The sequence below is a fragment of the Diabrotica virgifera genome, chromosome 5, assembly GCF_917563875.1.
Source record: "Diabrotica virgifera virgifera chromosome 5, PGI_DIABVI_V3a".
Classification (NCBI taxonomy): Eukaryota; Metazoa; Arthropoda; class Insecta; order Coleoptera; family Chrysomelidae; genus Diabrotica; species Diabrotica virgifera.
In genome coordinates, this window is record NC_065447.1 from 110266357 (window position 1) to 110291396 (window position 25040).

Here is a 25040-nt window from a genome sequence, read left to right on the forward strand (position 1 = left end):
TATAACTCTGCTTCTACTAGGTATAGTGACGTGATATATACACTATTTTTTTAAAAATTTTACAGGCTATATTTTGCTAAGAATATTTTTTCGACAGAATACTTACTATTTGAGTTATTTGCGAAAAACCGTCTAAAAGCGTGGTTATTTCGTTGAAAAAAATGAAAATATTAACTGGCAAATAACTCGAAAAGTATTGACTTAGTGAAAAAACTCTATAGAACTAAAGTTACTCTAAATTAGTTAGTTTATCCATTTCCGGACTTACTTCGGACGAATATTGTTTCACCGCCAAGAGGGGGTGAAAACCACCCCAGGGATAAAAGCACATATCGGCACAATATCACTTTTTATCTTTGACTTGTTAGCTATGTGTGTGCCAAATTTCATGTCAATCCAAGCGGTTTTTTAAAATTTAGAGGTTTTGCAATATTTTACCGTTAAAGAACGTACTAGAGTCGTTTCCTATACTTTAAGATGGGATTTGGCCCAATTTTCAATTCAGTCAGGTTTAGAAAATCGAAAATTTCATGTATATATAGTGTCGCTTGTAGGGGTGTTGTGCGCAACTGGTGAGAACTGCCGTTCTCTGTGGATACGTTTCATTGGTCCAAAGTGACCAGTTTTGAAAAAATTGGCTTTAAAATAAAACTTTTTTTTTTAATTTTGAAAACAATCGTAATTGTTTGTGGAATTAACTTAAAAACAATTAGGAATACCAAAAATCTCAAAGAGTAATAAAATGTACGTTTTGCTTTTCTGAATATTTTTGATTTTTTGTTTTCTTGTTAGACAAAAATTGGTTATGTCTGGCTGTTCAAAATTTGCCTAAACTCGTGATTAGTTACTCGTTGAAGCCATTTTAACTACAGCTTTTTCAAAACGAAGCACTTTGAACCGATAAAACTTACAGATCATATAAATAATACATAGACAAAGTAACTTGTGAAGTGGTAATGTTAAAATGTATATGTGATGCTAATTAGGGGGTGATTTTCGCGATTTTTTACCAAGAAATAAAATGGACCAACAATATTTTGAGCGTAATTCACTTACTTTTAATATTACAAGTTTAAAAAAAAAACAAAAATATACCTTTTTTTAAAATACTTTAAAAATTTGAAATGAATTTTTCCCTAAACGTGCTCCGTTTTTGGGTTATTTCACATTGAAATATTCAATTTGGAATTTGACGAAGAAGAACCTACTTTTCATTAGCTGCAACTCTGCCTATACTGGGTCTACAGACCTCATGTATACACCATTTTTTTCAATTTTTTATGGGCTATATTTTTGCTAAGAATATTTTTTTCGCTAAAATACTTACTTTTTCAGTTATCTCCGAAAAACCGTCCAAAAACATGTTTTATTTTGTTAAACATTAACATATTCACTCGAAAATAACTCGAAAAGTATTGACTTAGCGAAAAAATTTTATATAACAATTTGTTTGTGTTTTATTATATGTTGTATGTTAAATTTTGCAATTTATAGTAATTTTGCAATATATTCGTTTCGTTTTTTACTTCAATTTTTAACTTATTTATATTTTTTTATTATTGACGATTTATCTAATTTCATAAAATTGTATTTGTTATTGTTATGTATATCTTTTTTGTGACTCTATGTTAAGCTTTGTCCATAAAATTGTATAATTTTCAGTGACAATAAAGCATATTTTTATTCTATTCTAATACAAGTTGTTTAGAATTAGTCATTTTATCCAATTCCGGTCTTATTTTGAATGTATATTTTTCATCTTCGAGAGGGGGTATTCCCCTCCATTTTTGTAAAATGGAGGGGATGTAGAATTGTAAACTTTTTCTTATATAATAAAGTGATAATAGACAATTTCAACTATACCCAAATTTTCATCCTTCCTTTATTATTTTGGGGTCAGATTGTTTTTTGGTCGGGCTACTCCGGCTTCTCTCATTGTATATGAGAGATATGTTAGTAAATGTGATTAAAGGCTAACAAGCCAATCAGTACAATTAGTAAACAAAAGAGGGTACGACGGGGAAAGTGAAAGAGTCATTACTTTTTCACAGTAGTCTTAGTTACTTCTTCTGGTTAGATGACATCAGAACTGTTTATGGAAGTTATTAAACATTTCATTCGCTACACCTGAATTTCTAGAGAAAACCCTGGTCTATTAGATAATTTAAAATAACTTATAAAATTATATGTACCTAGGAGTTCTCATGCTATGCAAAGGAAATAGCGTTTTGGCGCTATTTTCACCTCTCCATTCGTCCAATAAACTGCAACTACTGGATATTGCATATTGCTCTTTTTGGGACTTTTAATATTTATTAAAATGCAGCTCTTAACTCACTGGATTGTGCGAAAGCCTATAAAATCAGCATAGGTTTATGATATAGCATCATTTGTAAACAGAGCTCAGAAAAGTATGACGCCTTTGAATGTAACTTCAGCATTCAAAAATATTGAGATACATACATTTGATCGGCATGTTTTTATCGAAGCAGACTTCTTTTGTACTGACTTCTTTTGTTTTGACAGTGAACACTTGAATCACTTGCCGTCATACTTTCAACATGTGAACAAGTCAAATCCACAGCTCAGGTGTTACCTGGGGCAGATTAGCAAAATATTTTAATCATCCACGCTTAATGTAGCATTTTAAACCAATGTTTCCTTGACGGACTACTTTTACTTGGCCTTGACCCACATATTTTTGTTAAATATAATCTTGGTGGTTAGCATGTACATTACACGTAAGCACTGATGATGACTGGTAAACCAGTCAAAAACTAGTTATGTGATTTTGATGTGGCCCTTTTTAGGGATTTTAAATATTATACCTTTTATACAGGATTTTACTGTTTTTGTATTACATGGTATACAGCCAACTACAGGTAACTTTTTCCTTGTGGATTTTTTATAATAAAGAAAAACAAAAGGTCTCATTAGTTTTAAAAATAAAATGCAGATATTCAACACAGTTCTTTGTTAAATCTTGCACAAGCATAGGCGCCCATACCCATGGGCAGGGGGCCCCTGACTATCTTCTCGGCTGCGTATTTTCGCTCTCAGAGAAAAATAATAAGCTTACAGCATATCCAAGAATTCACATAGGTACATACAATTATTATACAAATAACAGGCTCCAGGCAAATGACAAACAGTTTAATATATTTATTCTGGATGCTATTAATGCTGATTAATGTTGTTTTGATGTTAAATTAAAACTTCAATACTTAAATACTTTAACACTTACTTAAATACTTCAATAAAAAATACTTCAATACTTGAATACTACAAAAAAAGTAAATTATTATAACCTGAATACTGAATAATTTTGATAATGAATTGATTATCCAGGTAAAAAACGTGCCTGAATGATTTATTTTACTTTGGGTGTCGAAAATTATTAAGAATCAAATATTAGCTAGGCGACCTAGCTAGTGCGGCCCAAAAACTTATTATTGTCGCCCTTTTAGTTATCTTTTTTGTTATGCGTTGGCAGCACTGCATCAACGCTGACGAATCCTTTCATTGTATCTCCATGTTTTATTTATACATCTCCACGTGCTTAGTAACTATAAAAACGAAAGAAAAGCTATTCTAAACTTTATAGATTCTTTATTAAAATCCCAAATGAAAATAATTGGATGAATATCAAATATGAAGGACGTTCAAAACAAATAAAGCAAAAACTTATTTTTAGAAACACCTGCTCGGGGATCTGAAGTGGTTCCATAAAGTCAAGGCCGTAGCTAGGGGGCTTAGCGGGGTCAATAATGTCTCAGCGTGACGTCACCAATGCGTGATAATCTTTTGTTTGTTAAGTCAAAAAAAAAATGTGTACGTCGCTGATTATACCAGGATTGTTCAATTGAAAAAGCTTTAAATTTTTTATGAAATTGGCGAATACTGTATGGACATTCATGTTCAATAATATGTATTCATAATTCAATAATTCATAAAACAACATAAAAACATAAAACTTTTTTTTAGTTTTCACAAAATATATGGGTTAATTATTTATTAGGTTTAATAATACGAGCTTTTGAATATCTCTTGATGGACTGAATCACCGATAAACATACACTTTGCTGCCGCGAATCTTTTCACTGTTTCTAGATACGTTAGGTCTGCTGAACCCAATAATGCCGTCATCGTTACTCCATCAGATCGTTTTCAGAAAATGCGAAAACAGATCACATTTTTAACATATCGCGTAATCTAAATCAGCGATACGTATCAACTATGTAATGCTGCTACCCATCAAAGAAACAAGACACGAATAAAAGAAAGATATATTTATTTTACAATAATTTTAAAAATCATCAAACATATCTGCCAAAAAACCTGATCCATTTCATCTAACCTAACCAACGTCGCAGCAAAAATATATTGTTTTATATCCTTCCTTCATTTTTTGTAGAATTACTCAAATAGGGAACTTGCATAAAATTTTAAATTCGAAAAAAATGGTATAAATCACAACAGAACATAATTTAGAACCTACATCAAAAATAAAAAAGTTTTGTTTGTCTTCCGTTTGGCCCCTAAAGACGACTAAAAATTCAACTTATACCAATCACCCCAAAACGCGTCGTGACGTCACAGGGTTGTATGTTTACATTCTACACCAATTGTATATATAATTTTAAATTAGACATTATAAACGTCAGTAGAAAATAAAGTTATGTGACGTTACAAATATTTTTGATCGTTTGAACTATTCATAGAAAATTTGTACTTTTACAAAATGGTTTTATTTTCAATAGTAAATCTTCTTTCCTTTCCTTCAAAAATTGTATCAAACTGCAATCTCAACAAACTGGTATATTTTATTACAATGACATACGATAAATGTCATTAGCATATAAATATTTTTCCTTTATTCCCCGACGACGATCTGGCTAAATACCCAAGTAGGTGGAGTCCAATAAACTAAAGAAGAAGAAGAAGAAGAATATACGTAAATATATCCGAAAACTAAACCACATAGTCAAACTCTGTGACGTCACGGGTCGTTTGAACTATTTTAAGATAAAGAAGATTTTAAATTTGTACTTCTAAGTTATTATGAGTTTTTGAAGCGTGAAATTTTGGAAATCTCATTTTTATACAAAACTGAACATTATTATGTAATAAAAAAAATGTGCAAGTTCCCTATTGGTATAACCCCAGGGAAATCATAAATACGATTAAGATAAGAAAATTTCAATATCTCGGCCACGTTATGAGAGGGGATAACTACGTGTTGCTGCAAATCATAATGCAGGGAAAAATACAGAAACTGGTGTAATTGCAGTTCCGTAGACATTTTCAGAGCTGCAATCTCAAAAGTGAAAATAGCTATGATGATTACCAACATCCTTAGAGGAGATGGTACCTAAAGAAGAAGAAAAAGATAACTCCAGGACACACTTTTTTTAAAATATCGATAAACAAATACCAGAGATCTGGTATATAATCTGATAGATCCATTTTTTAACAGTCCTTTTATTGTTACAAAAAACCAAATCTAGCTGAAAAAAAAACGACAATAGATGTTTTTCTCTGTTATGGTAGTATGTAATTTTGATACCCGAAGGAAGAGGATTCTTTGTCTTAAGTCTGAAGCTTAGTAACTCGAAAGATTCCATTAGAAGGTTCAAATCTTTAATAAGATCATTTAGCTCGTCCTGGGTAAAGTGTTCAGGACGTGTTAAATCACTGTCGGTTCCCTCAAATGTATTAGTCTCTAGTTCGCTAGATGACTTTTCGACATTATCCTCTGCCAATACAGGTAGGCTGATAAATATTGTAATATTGCAATCCTCTGTTCAAGCTGATGTGGAAAAGGTCTTATTGCTGAATAAAGGTTAGAATATGTCCACTTATGTCGATTGTTACGATTAATGCTCTTAATGTTCACTAGACAGAAAGAGCAATCGTCAAAATTATTGTTTTGGTTCCTCAATACCATTGGAACACCAAACTATTTTTATTTCGCACACTACATGTGGAGCCCAGGATTTATCTTGATTTCCTCAATGAATACTAAAATAGGTTTAAGATGCCCTTTTCACAAAGTCATAAACAAGTATTCTACTTTCTAATGGACTCGTCAGATATGTAGCAAAAAATGTCCGGATGATTCACAAAACAGTGCCTGGTTCTAGAAGCCATGGTTTCCTCTTTCGAGAACAACCTCCTATAACGAAAGTCAAGTTCAAACTAAATTTTACAATAGAATGAACTCGATTTTATAGGTTATGCAGCAGAGAGAAACATAAAATGGCTAACTGGAAATAAAATTCTGCAAACAAAAACATTATTACAGATCAACTTCAACTAGTAACATATGCAGATGATCCAGTCACCATAGCGAAGACAAAGATAATACTTATAAAAGCAGTTGAGAAATTAGATAAGGAAGCGACGAGATTAGGGCTAGAGATAAACCAGCCCAAAACAAAATACATGACGATTCGGAAGGACTAATCAATTCAGAAACATCTAATAACACAGAAGCATAGATTTGAAACTGTATCCACCTTTAGCTACTTAGTAACAATAACCTAGTAGAAGAACGAAGAAATATTAGAAACAACGCTGCAAATCCAACAGAAACTGAAAACAAAATAGCAGATGTAAACAGACGCATAAAATCATCAAGTAGAAGAGACCAAAATAATCACATTGAAGAAATATGCAAACAACTAGAAGAACACGCCGACCGTCAAGAATCTCGAGAACTGTTTGCCAAAGTGAAATACTTAACTAAAGAGTTTAAACCACAAACGCAGGTCATTAAAGATAACTTAGGAACGATCATCACCAATGCAGAGGGCATAGCAGCGACATGGAAACAATACTGTGAAATGCTGTTTCATAGTGACCATGAAGATGTGAACCCAGAAGAAATAAATGACGAAAAGGAACCACACATTTTAAAATCGGAAATAGAAACCGCAATAAAAAAATTTAAAACTGGAAAATCTCAAGGAGGAGACGGAATCACGGCGGAAGGACTTAAAGAAATGGGAGACATAGGAGTTAAAGTGATGTTCAAACTGTGTAATGAAATCTGGAACACAGGAAACTGGCCAGATGATTGGTGTAAGCTTACTTTCATACCCATTTATAAGAAAGGCTCACAAACTGATTGTAATAACTACCGCAATATAGCCCTGATCTCCCACGCAAGTAAAGTCCTTCTAACTATAATTAACGAGAGATTAAAATCAATACTTTTACCACAGATCCCACAAGGACAATGTGGATTTGTCCCTGGAAGAGGCACACGAGAACAAATTCTTAATCTCAGACAAATTATGGAAAAATCTAGAGAATTTAATCTAGAAACATATTTGTGCTTCGTCGACTACTCGAAAGCGTTCGATAATGTAAAGTGGCATAAAATGTGGGGAATACTGAGAGACATGGGTACCCCCGAACATCTAATATACCTGCTGAAACAACTGTATATCAACAACACAGCAAACGTAAGAGTCAACAACACATACTCCGATAATTTTCAACTAAAAGCCGGTGTTCGTCAAGGATGTATTATCTCTCCCACGTTATTCAATATATATAGCGAACACATCATGCGCATTGTATTCGACGGATGGCTAGGAGGAATATTAGTCGGAGGCCGAAAAATCAGCAATCTCCGCTGTGCTGGCGACACTTTAGTACTAGCATCATCAACAAATGAACTTGAATACATCATGTACAGACTAGATACTATTAGTCGTGAATATGGACTTAAAATTAATGCACAGAAGACCAAGGTAATGATAATCGATCGAATTAGAAATAACCAGCCGGAAATACGAAACGTAGCGGGGTTTGAAGTGGTAAGCCGTTTCAATTACTTAGGTTTTGTTATCACAAACAGTGGTGGATGCGAAGAAGAAATACGCCGACGCCTTACAATGGCCAGATCAGCAACGGTCAAACTCACTAAAATATGGAAAGATACGGCCATAACCAAGAACACGAAACTGCGCCTGGTACGGACGCTTATCTTTCCTATCGCTACCTATGCTTCAGAAACTTGGACCATTAAAAAATCCGACTCACGACGTATAATGGCCTTTGAAATGTGGGTATATCGTAGAATGATGCGCATACCCTGGACAGCACATCGCACAAATATCTCAATATTATCAGTACTCGACATCAACACTAGGCTTACCACCATCATCAACCAAAATATATTGAGGTACTTTGGACACATTACCAGACGAAGAGAAGGCATGGAGAGGTTGGTGGTTGAAGGCAAGGTAGAGGGTAAAAGAACTCGAGGAAGATGTCAGACCAAATAAAATGCGTCACCGGTTACTCTCTGTCTGAGGCAGCACACCGCGCCCAGGAGAGAGAAGAATGGATAGCAACCATTCGTCAAATACCATAACGTCACCACATCCTTACGAAGGATAAAGGGCAGAGGAGGAGGAACAATAGGGAAAACCTAAAAATCGAGAACAGAGAATAGAATTCTGAATGGCAAAAAACACATGGAATGAATAGAAATTTATTAAGAAGCAATACTCTAAGTAAGAGAACCAAGATGAACTTATATAAGACTTTGATAAGACCTGTTGTTACATATTGGATGAAAACAATGATGATTAACTAGAAAGAGGAAGATAGCCTTCTGAAATTTGAAAGAAAAATAATAAGAACAATACTGGGCCACAAGGATATTGGGAAATAAGAATAAGAACAAATGCCGAAATTGAAGAAGAATTAAAGAAAGAAATTATAGTCAGACAGATAAAGTCTCTTCACTTAAAATGGATAGGACATGATATATAGAGACAGCCACAATCAGATATGTTGGGAAAAATAACTAACTGGACACCACTATGGTCCAGATGTAGAGGAAAACCTAGAAAAAGATCACTGGATGATGTATAAGCAGACATTAGAGCAATTAATGTGAAAGGCTGGAAATTTCAGTGCAAGGACAGAAAGAAATGGAAAAGAGTCACCAGAGCAGTAAAGACACACAAAAAGCTGTAAATGACAGAGGAGCAATCCACCTCAGCCAATAATAGGATTTTGAATGCCATGGCGTTAGCTATAATACCTAGGGTTTGTAATGCTTATGAATGAATGAACGCAGTGGAAATAACTAAGAAGCGATTAGGTAATTTCAAGAGAAAAATAAAATTACTAACTTTAAGAAGCAGTAATTATGTAATTTCAAGTTAAGAGCAATTGAAAAAGTATCGAACAGGTTTTATCTACCAGTACCAAGAAAGTTACGAGCATAAAATATCATTTGGATAAAAAAAGAGATCCCAAAAATAAAGTCTAGGACCAATACCTTTTCCAAATTCAAAAGCCATGTAAAGACATATATTTTCTTTCATTGCGGCAGTTTTATCATAGAATATTTAGCACAAAAATATTTACCTACGTAAAGTAAATGTCACTTGTTTTGAGTTAGTTCTAATTACGTTGTTGCGCTATTTCTTCAGCTATTGGATCTTCGTGAGCAGCAAATATCGCAGTATCATCTGCCACAGTTGTTTTTTCAGTGGTAGGTGTATGTCTGTACAACATGTAAAGTAAATAACCCAATACGCTGCATTGAGGAACGCCACGTTTAGGACCAATATCAGAGAGATTGTTTTTTGTTTGATGAGAAAATACTTTTTAATGAGATGAGATCTGAGTAATTAATGATGTGGATATGGTAGGTACTTTGGTAGGATAACATTGAAAGCAAACTGATTGGTCTATAAGATTTGACACCCTAGGAATTTTCCCCAGCTATAAGGATCTTAACTACTTGAGCTACAATACTCCAGCTACAATAGTAATGATAATATATTCGAAGAATTGCGTTTAAACTATACCCTATTAAAATGTTGAATGGGTTGCATGTGAGAGTTTATTTTGAATGAAGTAAAAGACAGACGTACTCTCAATGATTGAGAGTACGTCTGTCTTTTACTTCATATACGCTATTAATTTGAAGCACTTGGGGGAAATTTTTGTAAAATTTGGCCTGAGATTAGATCAAAACCAGGTGATTTTTTATTATTTATTTTAATCATGATTGTTCTGATAACTTTCTATATTTTTATCAGTGGAAGCGCTAGTCTACTTTCAATATAACTTCGAGATATTCATTCATTTTGTGTTCCCCTTCTGTTGTGAAAACAGCAGTTAAATTAATTCGCCTTTATGTAAATCTCTCTTGTACATTTTTGGGACAATCTGTATGTGGGTTGAAAATATATTTTAGTTCTCTCAAAAGTTTGTGTTATGTAGGCACAAAGGATAACGCACATGTGGTTGCTAGTAGAAGAGGCATCTGACTTGCGAACTAATAAAAACATGTGTGTCGCCTTTTTCAGTCAGAAAAGTGTAAATTAAGATATTAATGCAGTCATTTTGAATAGAATTTGAGCAGTCCCTTTTGAGGTTCTATTAGTCTAGGTAACTGGTGGCGCAACTAGTGGGCCCACCAAATTGTGAGCACGGGCAACTGGTGGCAGGGAATAGCCACCAGCAAAAATAATAAAATGAATTGGAATTGGAAAAATAATCAAATGCAATTGGAAACTTGTTTGTTATCAATTTTACGAAAAAAAGTTATTCTTCATAAAATGCTCTTAATAGTATAAGATATAAGATGCTATCATCAGATTCAACTTTTGTGAATTTTATACGAGGTATGTCAAAAAAGATGAATTTCGCTCAAGAGTAAAGTATCCTTATATTAAACAATATTGAAAAATGTTTTATAAAAAGTTGTTTGGAATTAAACGCTATGTTTGAATATGCAATTACATTCTTCTATTTGAAATATTGTGAACTGTAAAGGTACTTTACTCTTGAACGAAATTCATATTTTTTAACATACCTCGTATAGAATTAATAAAAGTTTGTACAGTCGGAAAAATGAAAGAATACCCATGAACGAACATATAAAACACGCTGTATTTTCCTGTCACCGTGTCACAAAGAAAATTGCCCAGTGCAAGTACATGTAATAATAGTTATTACATGTATTTGCGCTGGCCAATTTTTTATGTGACACGGTGACAGGAAAATACAGCGTGTTTTATATGTTCGTTCATGGGTATTCTTTCATTTTTCCGACTGTATATTATGATTGCATCTTAGATTTGAGATCATATAAAGCTTTTTGTAAAAAATAACTTTTTTCGTAAAATTAATAATAAAATACTTATAGATATTTGTAATTAAATGATGTTGGGTATCCGTAATTTAAAAAAAAATGCATTTTTTTTTCAATTAGAATGATGTAGTAAAATTAATGCGTCCCAAAACATAGTTTTTTTAATTCTTAACAACTTTTCATAATAACAATTTTCGATGTTGTGAAATCTAAAGGTACTTTACATACAATTTTTTGGACATACCTCATATAACATAGACTATGCAGAGCATTTTATAAAGAATATTTTTTTTTCGTAAAATTGATAAGAAAAAAGTTTCCCATATGGTTCCAAGTTATTACGCAGACATACTGTACCTAATAAAAGCTTAATTTTTTTAAAAACAAAATAGAAACATTTTTGATCAAGGTAAAGTGATGAATTCACCGATATTTCTAAAATATAAAAAGAGCTTTTATTGTTTAAACAATGAATAAACAATTAACGGCTAAATCTGCGAGAACTTTTTAATATAGCATATTTATAAATCAACAAAAAAGGTTTTAGAAAAATATACGCTTGTTAATAGAAAATTATACAATACAAATGAACTAGTGGTGGCCGACACCAGTTACTCAGTCTAATAGGGTCCATATAACATAATGCCCCGGCTTGGTGGCGCCACCAGACCCGGTTACCCGGCTGGTGGACTGGTTCGGCCACCAGATCGACAACAATTTCTGGTGGTGCAACCAGTTGCCGTAGTCTAATAGGTCTCATTTACTTAATTGCCCCGTGACGTCATGAGTCACTAGTGGAGCAACTTGGTGGCGTCACCAGTTGCCTAATAATTATAATAGCGGTTTTAGTTCTCAGCTGCGAACACTTCTCTTCGCGTGTGTTCCTCTTTTGACCGTGAAGATACGTTACGCTTTCCGCAATAATTAGGTTAAATACTCTTTCTCTTTCGCTATTACGACAATAATTTATCGTTAATTCCGCATATTTGTTAAACTCGTTGTTGTTAATAAATGTTTTGTTAGCTTAAAACTTTTATTTCTCGTTTGCACAATCCTTCATATCGTGTTTATTAGTAACTATAAAACCAGACCAGATAACTCTTAGAACAAGTTAGCCTAAAAGTTCACTAGTTTGTTAATATCGAAGGACTCTCTGCTTTGGGATATATTCGTGTGGCCCTAAAATATTCACCTATGTCCAATTAGGTAAAAGGTAATAATTAAACCCTTTCACCACTGTTAAGGTGAGATTCAATAAAAATTCACACCATCTGTTGTATAAATTTCAGATGAGATTGGTTCAAACACTGTTTTTAAGTGCTTGAAAAATTTTAAGTGTAAGATGACAGATTGAACACCAAAAACAATTAATAAACATATACAGGGTGAGACATTAGTGTGAGGAAGACCAAATAACCGGTTGTCGTAAGAGATACAAAAAAAAATTAATTTATTTAAATAAAAGTAACGGCATCGTTAGGATCATAAATATTTAAAAATATTTTCAAATATATTGGGCCACTCGTATTGACAGGATGAAAGAGACTTATCTTTTTTTATCAAACACCTTGTATATTTTTACATTTTGAGATTCTCTTGATGCTTTGTTTCTTAAAATATAAGGTTTTGCAATGTTAATATGAGGTACCTTAAAAGACAATAATTGCATTTTCTTATTAATTTCGGATTTTCTACATTCACACCCGGTAGCATTGTATTGATTTAACATCAAAAAATCTTTTTATGTCCAAATGAGTGCTTTCTGAGTTTGTTTTAAATGGAACACCCTGCATTTTACTATTGTAATTAAACTTTTCTTTTTTTTTTCTTCAGTTGGTGTATGTACTTATGTCTCCAATGGCTACATACGCAGCTAAAACATCTCTCAAAAAAACGATCGAAGTAAGTCGAGTCCTCTCAAATGAGGGTCAGAAGAATTCTACGCGTGTTTTGGACATAGAACCAACGTGTCAATTTTGGAAGAACTTTATAAAAACGACAGTATATTAAAAAAAATAAACCGAGCATAGCTACAGGGTTGGGCATTAGTATGACAAAGTTCAATTACTCGTTTGTCGTAAGAGATACGAAAAAAAGTTATTTAGGTAAAAGTTGGTTATTTAGGTAAAAGTTGGGGCTCTGATAGGACCATAATTTAAAAATATTTTCAAATATACTGGGGCGTGCGTATTTACAGGGTGACACAAACTTATGTTTTTTTAAATGTAACACCTTGTATATTTCTGCATTTTTGGATTCTCCCCAATGTTTCCTTTCTTAAGATATATGGTTCAGTAATATTATACGAGGTAGTTTAAAAGATAATTACGTTTATTTGTTAATTTCGTAGCAAAATTTACACCCTGTAGAATTGTAGTGATTTGACATCAAATTTTTATTTTATGTTCAACCGATTTCTAATATAGTCTACTATTGTTAAACATTAACAGTATAGCGAAATGTTAAATTTTAGTATACAGGGTTGGTCGAAACTCGGAATGAGTATTTTCTTAGTTTTCTTAAATGGAACACCCTGTATTTTAGTATTGTACTGAAATGATATTTTATGGTACTTTTTTATTTCTTAAGCATTCCCTATACCTAACTGCTTTAATTTGTAAGTTATTCGTGATTCTTTAAGCCAAACATTAATTGCAAGAAAAATTACTTGAAATTTTATTAGGTAGCCGTATTCAATCAAAAATAATTTATCGAAAAAAAAAACGTAATCTAGCCTGATCCTTAATTAATTAATATTGGATGAGATATCCAAATAAATTCGTAGTTAAGAGTGTTGATGCGCAAAATATTAATAAAAACATACAATATTCTACCTAGCCGGCTATGACACTAAATTTCCTTAAAAAATTGACATTATACTATTTTGATTGTTTCAGTTACTTTGTTACCATTACTAATATGAATTTTTCTAATGTGGAACTGATAAGATTTTTGTGCTAATGGAGTATAACAAAAATGTGCTACTAGCAATAAGAATTTTTCATCAGAAATTCCCTGATAGACGACAACTAAGAAGAGAAACGTTTAAAAATATACTAGAACGGTTTCAATGCACTACTAGACACTTAGATTGTGATAAATCTGATCGAACAACAACTATTGTAAGTGAAGAAAACAGGAACTAAATGTAATCCTTAGTGTCACTGAGGATCTGCATATTAGTACAACCGTTTTTATAATCTAAGTATCTAGTCTGTTGAAACCGTTTAAGTATACTTTCAAAAGTTTCTCTTTTTGGTTGTCGTCTATCAGAGAATTGCTGATGATAAATTTTTTATTGCAAGTAGCTCATTTTCGTTATACTCTCCTAGCACAAAGCCATTTTAATCAGTTCCCCATCAGAAAAATTAATATTAGTAATGGTGACAAATCAACTGGAAGTATATAAATAGTATAATGTCAAATGTTTAAGCAAATTTTGTGTCATAGCCGAATGTATTTGAAAATCTCATCCAATATTAATAAATTAAGGATCAGGCTAGATTATTATGTATTTTTTTCGAAAAATTATTTTTGATTGGATATTTTCACGGCCACCTAATAAAATTTCACGTAATTTTGGTTGCAATTAATGTTTGGCTTAAAGAATCACGAATAACTTACAAATTAAAGCACATAGGTATCGGGAATGCTTAAGAAATAAAAAAAGTACCATAAAATATCATTTCATTACAATACTAAAATACAGGATGTTCCATTTAAGAAAACTCAGAAAATACTCATTCCGAGTTTCGACCCACCCTGTATACTAAAATTAAACATTTCGCTATACTGTTAATGATTAACAGTAGTAGACTATATTAAAAATCGTTTGAATAAAAATAGAAAATTTGATGTCAAATCATTACAATTGTACAGGGTGTAGATATTGCTACGAAATTAACAAAAAAACGTAATTCACTTTTAAACTACCTCGTATAATATTACTGAACCATATATCTTAAGAATGGAAACATTGGGGAGAATCCAAAAATGTAAAAATATACAGTGTGTTCCATTTAAAAAACATAAATTTGTGTCACCCTGTCAATATCCACGCCCCTGTGTATTTGAAAATATTTTTAAATTATGGTACTATGTGTGCCCCAACTTTTACCTAAATAACTTTTTTTCGTATCCCTTACGACAAACGACCAATTGGACTTTGTCACACTAATGCCCCACCCTGTATATTCCTTCGGCCACATATCCAGAAGAACGGGACCATGGAACTACTTGTAGTAAGGAAAACTAGAAGACGGAAGACCAAGACGAAGATCTGTAATATGACGGGAGGAACAAAAAATGAAGACTGTGGTGGTAAAATTCCTACACGAGGCCGTCCTTCTGGCACAGGATCACAGCTAATGGAGACAGCAAGGTATTTATACACTTATGTTATATACGATGAATTATATTCGTTAGATGTCTCGAATTTCCTAAGCCCGTTGTCCGATTTGAATAATTTTTTTAGTGTCATAGCCGTACTCTTTAACAATATCGGTGTAAAAAAGTAATGTTAACCACCAGCCATATTTTTCTTCAATAAATCGTCATTTTCTGTTTAGTTTAATAAACAAGCCTAAAGTAGGCTATGAGAAATTAACAATTTAATGGATGTCAAATTGTTAACAGTCAAAAAGTGTCTGGTTTATGAAAATTAATTGATTTATTATAGTTTCAATTAAGTCCATATTTTTTTTTTGTCGTTTGGTGGAAATGGAACGCGCTACAAGGAATTTGATCCGCTATGAGTGTGTTCAAGCAGTGATTTTACATAGCGAAGGACTTAGCTACCATGCTATCGGCTCCTTATATTGGTAACAATTTTTTGCTAATGCACGATAATGCAAGATCTCACGTTCACAAAATGTAACCGAATATTTACAGCAGGTAAACTTTGAATTGGCCATCGCATAGTCCAGGTCTTAACCAGATCGATCCCAAATTTTGGCATATGCAGATGACGTGAACCTAGTTGCCCGCACAACACGTAAGCTAGAAGAAATGTGTACCACCTTCTCAAATGCCTCAAAAAATATGGGCCTGCAAGTAAACGAGGATAAAACTAAAATGATGGCATCAACACTCAACAATAGAGCCAGAAACATCGGTCACCAATTTACGGTTGATAACTCTACCTTTGAAGTGGTGGGCAAATTTACATACTTAGGCTCCTGATTACCAAGGAGAACATCATGATGGAAGAAATCAAACGAAGGATAATCCTAGCAAACAAATGTTATTTTGGACTGAGTAGACATATGAGAAGCAGAAACTTAAGCCAAAAAAACAAAAATAAGCATATAGAAAACCCTTATACAACCAGGTTGACATATGGATCGGAGACATGGACTATCTCTAAGGCAGATGAAAACCTTCTGCATATATTTGAACTACTATCTGCAACCACGAGGTATACCACAGATATAAACATACATTTGGTGGTAAAGACGTAGTATCTCTTTTAAGAATAGGAATACTAAGATGGGCAGGACATCTAGCAAGATCACAGCAGAACGACCCTTCTAGAAAAATCCTTATGCCACAACCTGTGGAAAGTAGAAATAGGGGTAGGCCAAAACTCAGATGGAAGGATGGTGTAGGTAAGGATGGAAGAAACATATGCGCAGCAAACTGGCAATGGTTGGCAATGGATAGGATTGACTGGCGTAATAGACTTGGAAAGGTCGAGGCACTTTCATAGGGCAGTAGACCATTGATTATGATGAAACTTTGAATTAGCCATCGCATAGTCCAGATCTCAACCCGATCGAGCATTGTGGTATATAATTGGGAGAAGGCTACGACAGTGTTTGCCACCTCCAAGAACCTTACAAGAGGTAGAAACAGTAGCTCTCGAGATTTGGAATGATATTGAGCAAGACCAAATAGCATACCACAATTGTAATATTATATGTAAAAGTACAGATTTTTTATTATCGAACATAAGCGAATTAATCAAAAAACAAAATGTTAAGAAAGCCTAAGGCTACAATTGAGTTTTAATTTAAATATTTTATATATTATGCCAGAATATTCCACACGGTGTTCCGAACTTTAGAAAAAAAAAACAGTATGATTGTTACACTCGGTATAAACTGATATTTACCTGTCTAGCAACAATATTATTACATAGATTTTCTTAAATAATAAGGCTATGGCATGCTAAAGAAATCACTCAAATCAGAAAACAGGTTTAGGAAATTCGAGACATCTAACGAGTGATTCGATTTTTTTGCTCTCAAGTGTAGTATCACCACGGCGACAAGGGCTAAAAGAATGAGGAGAAGCTTACACCCAAATTTGATATATTTGCACAATGTTGTTGAAAATAAGGAACTGAAAGTACCGTTTCAACAAATTTATAAAAGCTTTTTAACAATGTCTGTGGGATAGAGACATACAAATATAACTGGAGAAAATATGCTACCAGGATTACAACTAATAACGATTCAGTTTTCCAAAAAACTAGCCAGAGGACACCGCTACCAGATTAACAATAATATATTCACAGGTTTTCAAAATAATTACTTAAAGAAAAGAAAAACAAAAATAGAAATAAAACCAACAACAATAATATTTTGCAAAATAACCGATTGCACATAATTTTATTCAACAAAAAAAAACAAAAATATTTTAGAAAGGAAATGTCTCAAATAAAATATTAGTACGCTATCAATATCTTTGAAAACATCAATTTACGAATTGGTTTCAAAAGCCACTCAAATATATCTGCAAGTACCTTCTACATAATATGCAACGAAAACGTAATTAATACTTTTTATCGTCATGTATGCTCCACTTTGAGGCCATCAAATTTTGAAATATTTTTTTAGGTTTTCAGGTCATTCCTCCAACCTATTATTGAAACTTCAAGACAGAAATAGCGAAAACTATTATAGCTTATTTATAATTTTAGTGTTGAGTTTTCTGACAACTTGGTCAATTATGACTTTTACGCGTTGGCTTTTAATTAATTTTTCACTATTAGCAGTTTAAGTCGTTAAATGATTTTCTGGAGCCAAAATATGTCTTAAAAGCTGTATGATGGTTTATGAATGCGTTTTATAAGTTTTATACAGTGTGTCAATTTGAAAAGTTGCCACCCCCTATAATTTGGTCCCTATAGAAAATCTAAAAATATGCAATAACACGTCCAATTTATTTGTGAGGGAGGCATTTTGTAGACCACTTTTCAACTAAATTACATCAACCCTATAGCGGGGGCGGACACAACCCCCAAAATCTTTAATGGAAAGGGGGGTTGAGTGATACCTCATTTTGAAGGTCATTAAATTAGGTACCTTTTCAAAAATACCACATGCCTTATACTTCTTGTCAGTACTTTTGGAAAAATCTTGGACTCAATACTCTAAAAAATTTTGGAGTTCTGAACTATACTTAATATCTTTACGGTTTTAATTGATTTTTCCAAAAATACTTCAAAAAAATACTCTAAATACTTCAACTCCCCAAAAAAATTCAATTTGGAGTTCAATACTCCAAAAAAAATTTTTGGAGTTCTGAACTCGATATTTAATTATTAAAATAAATTAAAAAAAAAATTAAAATTACTGAAAAGAAATATAATGTTTGTGGTATTTTTGAAAAGGTAATCGAAGGACCTTTAAAATGAGGTATCACTCAACCCCCCTTTCCATTAAAGATTTTGGGGGTTGTGTCCGCCCCCGCTAGAGGGTTAGTGTAACTTAGTTGAAAATTGGTCTATTAAATGTCCCCTTCACAAATAAATTTTACGTGTTTTTGTATATTTTTAGATTTTCTATAGGGACCAAATTATAGGGATGGCAATTTTTTAAATTGACACCCTATAGGTGTAAGCGTTGTAGATAATTTATATTTTTTCACTCTATTAGAAAATTAGACTCACTATTAGTATTACTCACTCCCTTAGAAAGTCTTTTAATGCAATCAGTACTTTTATTAATATCTAGTTTTTAAATTTCTATTCGATTCTGGCCTTTTTTTATGCTTAAGTGTTGCCGGTCTATGTGATAAAATAAACCGCTGTTTTATATCATAGACCAGGGCGCATCTGTAAAAAGATTATACTCCAGGGAAATAAGGCAAAAATATACCATATTCGGGACACTTGAGCAGCCAGGTTTCAAATGGGTTTTTTTGGGTGATATATACCTAATACATTATACATACAAAAATGCCCGTCACAGCTCTGACGAGAAATTTAGTTATTAACAAATAAGTGTCAAAAATGGCAGTTTTTTCGTTTAAATCGCTACGGGTAAAATTGGGTAATTATATATCTTATTTATACTGTCATTCTTTTAGTAGATGAGCCAAGGTTTAAAATGACAGTTTCTGAATTTCGGTTCAATCATTTGTTGCTTCAGAAATTGCAAAATAAAACTAAAATTTCTAAAATAAAAGAATTGCTATAACTTTTGTGAAAATGACCTTAAGACTTTCATATTGCAAAAAAGTTGAGACAAACAGTCCATATAATGCACACAAGATTTTAAAATGATTCCTCAATTAGTTTAAATTTTATTCAATTTGTTTATCCCAATGAGCTTTTTTTTCGCAATATTATTGTTCAGAAAATAGTAATGATATAGCAATTCTGTGAAAACCACAAAAAATAAGAAAAGTCATGTTTTCAAAGTATTTTAAAAAAATCATTAAAAAGTCATTTTTATCATTCCGAAAACATTTTACTAAAGTAGGGTCATTTTTAGTTCATAAACAATTTCAATAACTTTGTTAATATTAACTGTAGATTAAAACTAATTTGGGAAACCAATTACAAAAAACTCGAAGATGTACCACAAGGTTATTTATTATTGTTAAAAAACATATAAAAGGACGCGTTTCGGCTTTACACAAGCCATCATCAGCTTAAATACAGGACAAAAAACAACGGACTGACCAGAAAAACAGGAAACAGGAAGAATCAGCTAGTTTACATTATAAAATATACAGATGTACACATTTCTTCTTTAATAATTAGCTATTAATAACATTTTTTTGTCCTAGTTTTTTATCCTGTATTTAAGCTGATGATGGCTTGTGTAAAGCCGAAACGCGTCCTTTTATATGTTTTTTTAACAATAATAAATAACCTTGTGGTACATCTTCGAGTTTTTTGTAATTGGTTTACCTCGAGACCACATTTGAGTAAGTATGGATACTTCTCTTCACTAATTTGGGATTTGAAAAGCTGATATTTTTATACGAATTTTCAAAAAACACTTTTTGCCTAGGTTAATTACAGTCAAAGTTAGCCACTTTTTTTATTTCATTGACAGCTACTTTGTTTATAACAATTAAGCAACCAAACTAGCGCCATTTCGAAGTTAAAGGTATATAGTTTATGTGTAAAAGTTTGAGTAAACTTTAAACTTCAACAGAGTTGTTAATAAAGCTTTAAAAATATCGTTCTAACGAAATCTATTTGTGGTCGATGGAAATGAATTATTAAAATCCGTGCATTCCAAAAATGAAACCGATTCTTCAAATATATGCTGCGATTAATATCTCCAGAGCTTGTTGATGGATTTTGATCATAATTTTTTTAAATTGTATGTACTCGTAGTCTTGTAGAGTACGTTATGTACGTAAATCTTCACCTAACATTTCAAAATGTTAGGGGGAGTTCCCCTTATCACTCAGGGATATGAAAAATAGATTGCGACCGATTCTGAGACCTACCGAATATACATGTATATTTTCATAAAAATCGCTCAAGCGGTCTCGGAGGAGTATGACAACTAACACTGTGACAGGAGAATTTTATAGATGTAAATATATAGATGGGTATTAGCAAATAGGGGTTGGTGATGGAAAAGTGTAAATTAAGGGTTGTATGTATTTTTTAATCCTACATCATATAAAATTAAGATAGACAATTTTGTCCAAAAAAATTTAAAAAAAGTCAGGGGGGCAACCCCTCTTATAACTTATGGGCATGAAAAATAGATTAAAACCTATTCTCAGTCCCATAGGATATACTTTTAAAATTTTATAAAAATCGGTCAAGTCGTTTCGGAGTAGTATGGTAACTTACACTGTTACAGGAGAATTTTATGTATATTGAAGTAACTGTGAATTAAATAATAAAAGTGGCTAACTTTGACCGTAAATAACCTAGGCGAAAAGTTTTTTTTTGAAAATTTGTGTAAAAATACCAGCTTTTGAAATTCCAAGGTAAATTTACTCTACAGTCAATAACATCAAAGCTATTCAAATTGTTTACAAGCTAAACATGACTCTACTTTAATAAAATGTTTTCGTAGTGATAAAAATTACTTTTTAATGATTTTCTTCAATAATTTGAAAACAAAACTATTGTTCTTTCATGTGGTTTTAATAGAATTTCTATATAATTATTATTTTCTGAACAATAACATTATAAAAAAAGCTCTTTGGGATAAACAAATTGAATAAAATTTAAACTAATTGACGAATCGTCTTAAATTTTTTTGTGCAGTATATGGACTCTTTGACTCAACATTTTGTGAAATATAAAAGTCGTAAGGTCACTTTCGCGAAAGTTATAGCAAATTTTTTATTTTCGAAATTTTAGTTTTGTTTTGCAATTTTTGAAGCAACAAATGATCGGACCAAAATTAAAAAACTGCCGTTTTAAACTTTGGCTCATCTACTAAAAGAAGAATACTATAAATAAGATATTTAATTATCCTATTTTTAGCTGTAGCGATTTAAACGAAAAAACTGCCATTTCTGACCCTTATTTGTTAAAACTAAAATTCTCGTCCGAACTGTGACGGGCATTTTTGTATGTATAATGTATTAGGTATATAGTACCCAAAAAACCCATTTGCAACCTGGCTGCTCAAGTGTCCCGACAAAAACCTTATTTCTCTGGACTATTAGTACATTTGGATGTTGAGAGGTGACTCAAAATTTTTTGCTGAAATTGCTTGAAAATAATTTATATAATAATATTTAAGATATCCTCCCACTAAAAAAGGTCCGGAACATTGTTTAAATAATCAAAATCTCAAAAAATAAAGGAAAAATTCGATTTTTTTTTAGTTTTTTGATTATAACTTTAGTATTCATTTCCGAGAAAAGTATTACTAACATAAAAGTTGCGTAATTAAAGTTTCTACAATATAGGATTAGTTAAAATTTTAAAAATTGTCACACAAAAATTGTTTTATGGAAAAAACCATAAAAAAACAAGTATTTGCATTTTACGTTTTTCAACCATTTATGCTACACTTAGGACCTTCATATTTCACCCAGATAAACTGTATGATATAATAAAACAATAATGTAAATTTGATTAAGATAGGTTTAATAGATTTTGCAAAATAAATTTTGCAATCCAGCCTTCGCAAAACAAATTCATTTTTTCAAAATGTTGCAGGACTGAAAATAAATCAGACAGCAAGTTGAATTTTTTTGCGTATAGAAGAATACGTCTAATTTACTTACCGTTGCACGTCATCCGCGTCATAGCCTGTGACGTCACATGATACCAACACGAAATATTTAGGCGGTAGGTGTGTTCGTTTTTAGAATCATTTTGACGAGTACACTGGAATAACAGCCACCATAGGCGCCCATACCCATGGGTAGGGGGGGCCGTGGCACCCCCTAGCTTTTCGGGTGCTTTAAACTATATACTGTTATCCATAGTGTACAAAATGTGACGTGCAAAATCTTCACGTCTGCCCCGTCCCCCCCCTGAAAATTTTTATATGGGTGCCCATGACAGCCACTAGACATATTTTATTATATATGCGTAGAAATATATTTTGAAGATTTCTATTAACGTTAACTTAAAGAAATACACAATGTCTCATTTAATTTGTGTAAATGGATTATAAAGCGTTTTTATGAAGCACATTTGTTCGGAACACACTGAAACTGTAATCGAACGAAGGTGACATTTTAGAATAAATTGGTAACATTTATTTGACAGTTGCGGTGATGACACTTTATATTTGATTATCTTCTTTACTATAAGTATTTGTTTTATTATATTTACTGTTTTTATTATTTACTTTAACGTAAGATTATAACTTAATTCTTTTTCTCTATTTCTTAAGTGTTTATTTATGTACATAGAATATTAATTTGTTGTGTTGTATAATCCACGTTTACAATAATTATGTGATCTATTTGATTGAAAATGGATTCAGGATTTTTTATACATTGGCAACTATGTCAACTTAGATCTCTGGCGTAGATAATGACGTGCAACGGTAAGTAAATTAGACGGACTGTATAGATTTCATTTTCAATTTGCAAAATTAAATTCGGTTAACGGCGTCACGAATTTTTTTAAATAAACATTTATTTTTGGTACTACGCGCAGGACAGCGGATACGTTTGCTCTGATTGAGTATTCCAATGACATTTGATAATGATTGATAAATATTAATTTTTCGTATATTTCGATATAAATAAATAATTTTGTTTATTGCAAAATAAACACACATACTCTGTCCTTTGAAATAACATTTATTTTAGCAAAAATTTTCTTTGTTCATATGTTTTAACTTAGAGAATAAAAGTTTATTATTTTTAAACATATGCAATTGTTTACACAATATTTCACAAACAATAATTAAATTAGTTTGATTTTTGTGGAATTAAAATATTAAAATATAACAAAATAGAAAGAAAGAAAATAATATATTAGATAAAGATTGGAAGAAATTTTGGTGGAAATCAACTTGTGTGAATCGAACACAAATGTCCTGCGCGTAGCATCAAAAATTAATGTTAATTTAAAAATAGTTCTGACGCCGTGGTAGTTCACCGATTTTAATTTTGCAAATTGCAGAAAAAAGGTACCGTATTCTTCTATATGTAAAAAAATTCAACTTGCTATCTGCTTTATTTTCAGTCTTGCAACATTTTTAAAAAATTATTTTTTTTTGCGAAAGCTGAATTCCAAAATTTATTTTGCAAAATCTATTGAAACGATCTTAACGAAATTTACAGTATTGTTTTACTATATTATATAGTTTTTCTGGGTAAAACATGAAGGTCTCAAAAGTAGCATAAATGGTTGAAAAACGTAAAATACGAATACTTGTATAATTTCCCAGAAAAAAAGTTGTGCACAATTTTCTAAAACCGTGAGAGAAAATATCATATACCGACCACTCGCAGGTTAAGGATATTTTTTTCGGGCCCCCTTAACGAACTTCTCTGTGTTCCTCCACCATTTTTTTAATAGTATGCATGCCTTCATAATTTTCTTGAAAAAAAAAATAAAGTTTATTTTATTTGGAGCAGTATTCTATTTCACAGCAGTATGAAAAATCATTCCGTAGTTGATGTAAATAATAAATACAGCGATATAAACCCATATTAAAAACAAAGGAGAATAGGCAACGGTATGATATACCTCATGTCAGTGTCTACTTCCTGAAACATCCGCGTATGTAGTTAAGGGATAATGTAACTTCTAAACTAAATCCAACCACTGTTTTGGTTTTGAAGCTATTTAGCAAGTACAAAGTTCACTGAAGATGGAGTGATTTTGAAGTCCGAAAACATTAATTCTGAACACTTGTAATGTAATCCCTAAATTATTTTTTAAACCCTTATTTTTGAAAGGGTTGTAGTTGAAAAGGATAAGAGGAACCTAAATCCAAATTTTCAAGCAAATCCGTCGTAACTATGAAAATTACACACCAAAACGGTCATTTACTGGGCTAGAGGTTATTGAGTAGCTTTTAAAAACATAAAAATGTACAGGGTGTTTCATTAAAATAAAGATGATGGACTATACTAACGTGAATCACCCTATATATTTAAATTTATGTTTTAAAAGCACATATTTGAATTAAAAAGTTGACATTTCCCACTGTTTTTTTTATAAATTTTAGATACATATTGCGAAGCAATAAAATTGTTTGTGTCATTATTTAAAAATTGATTT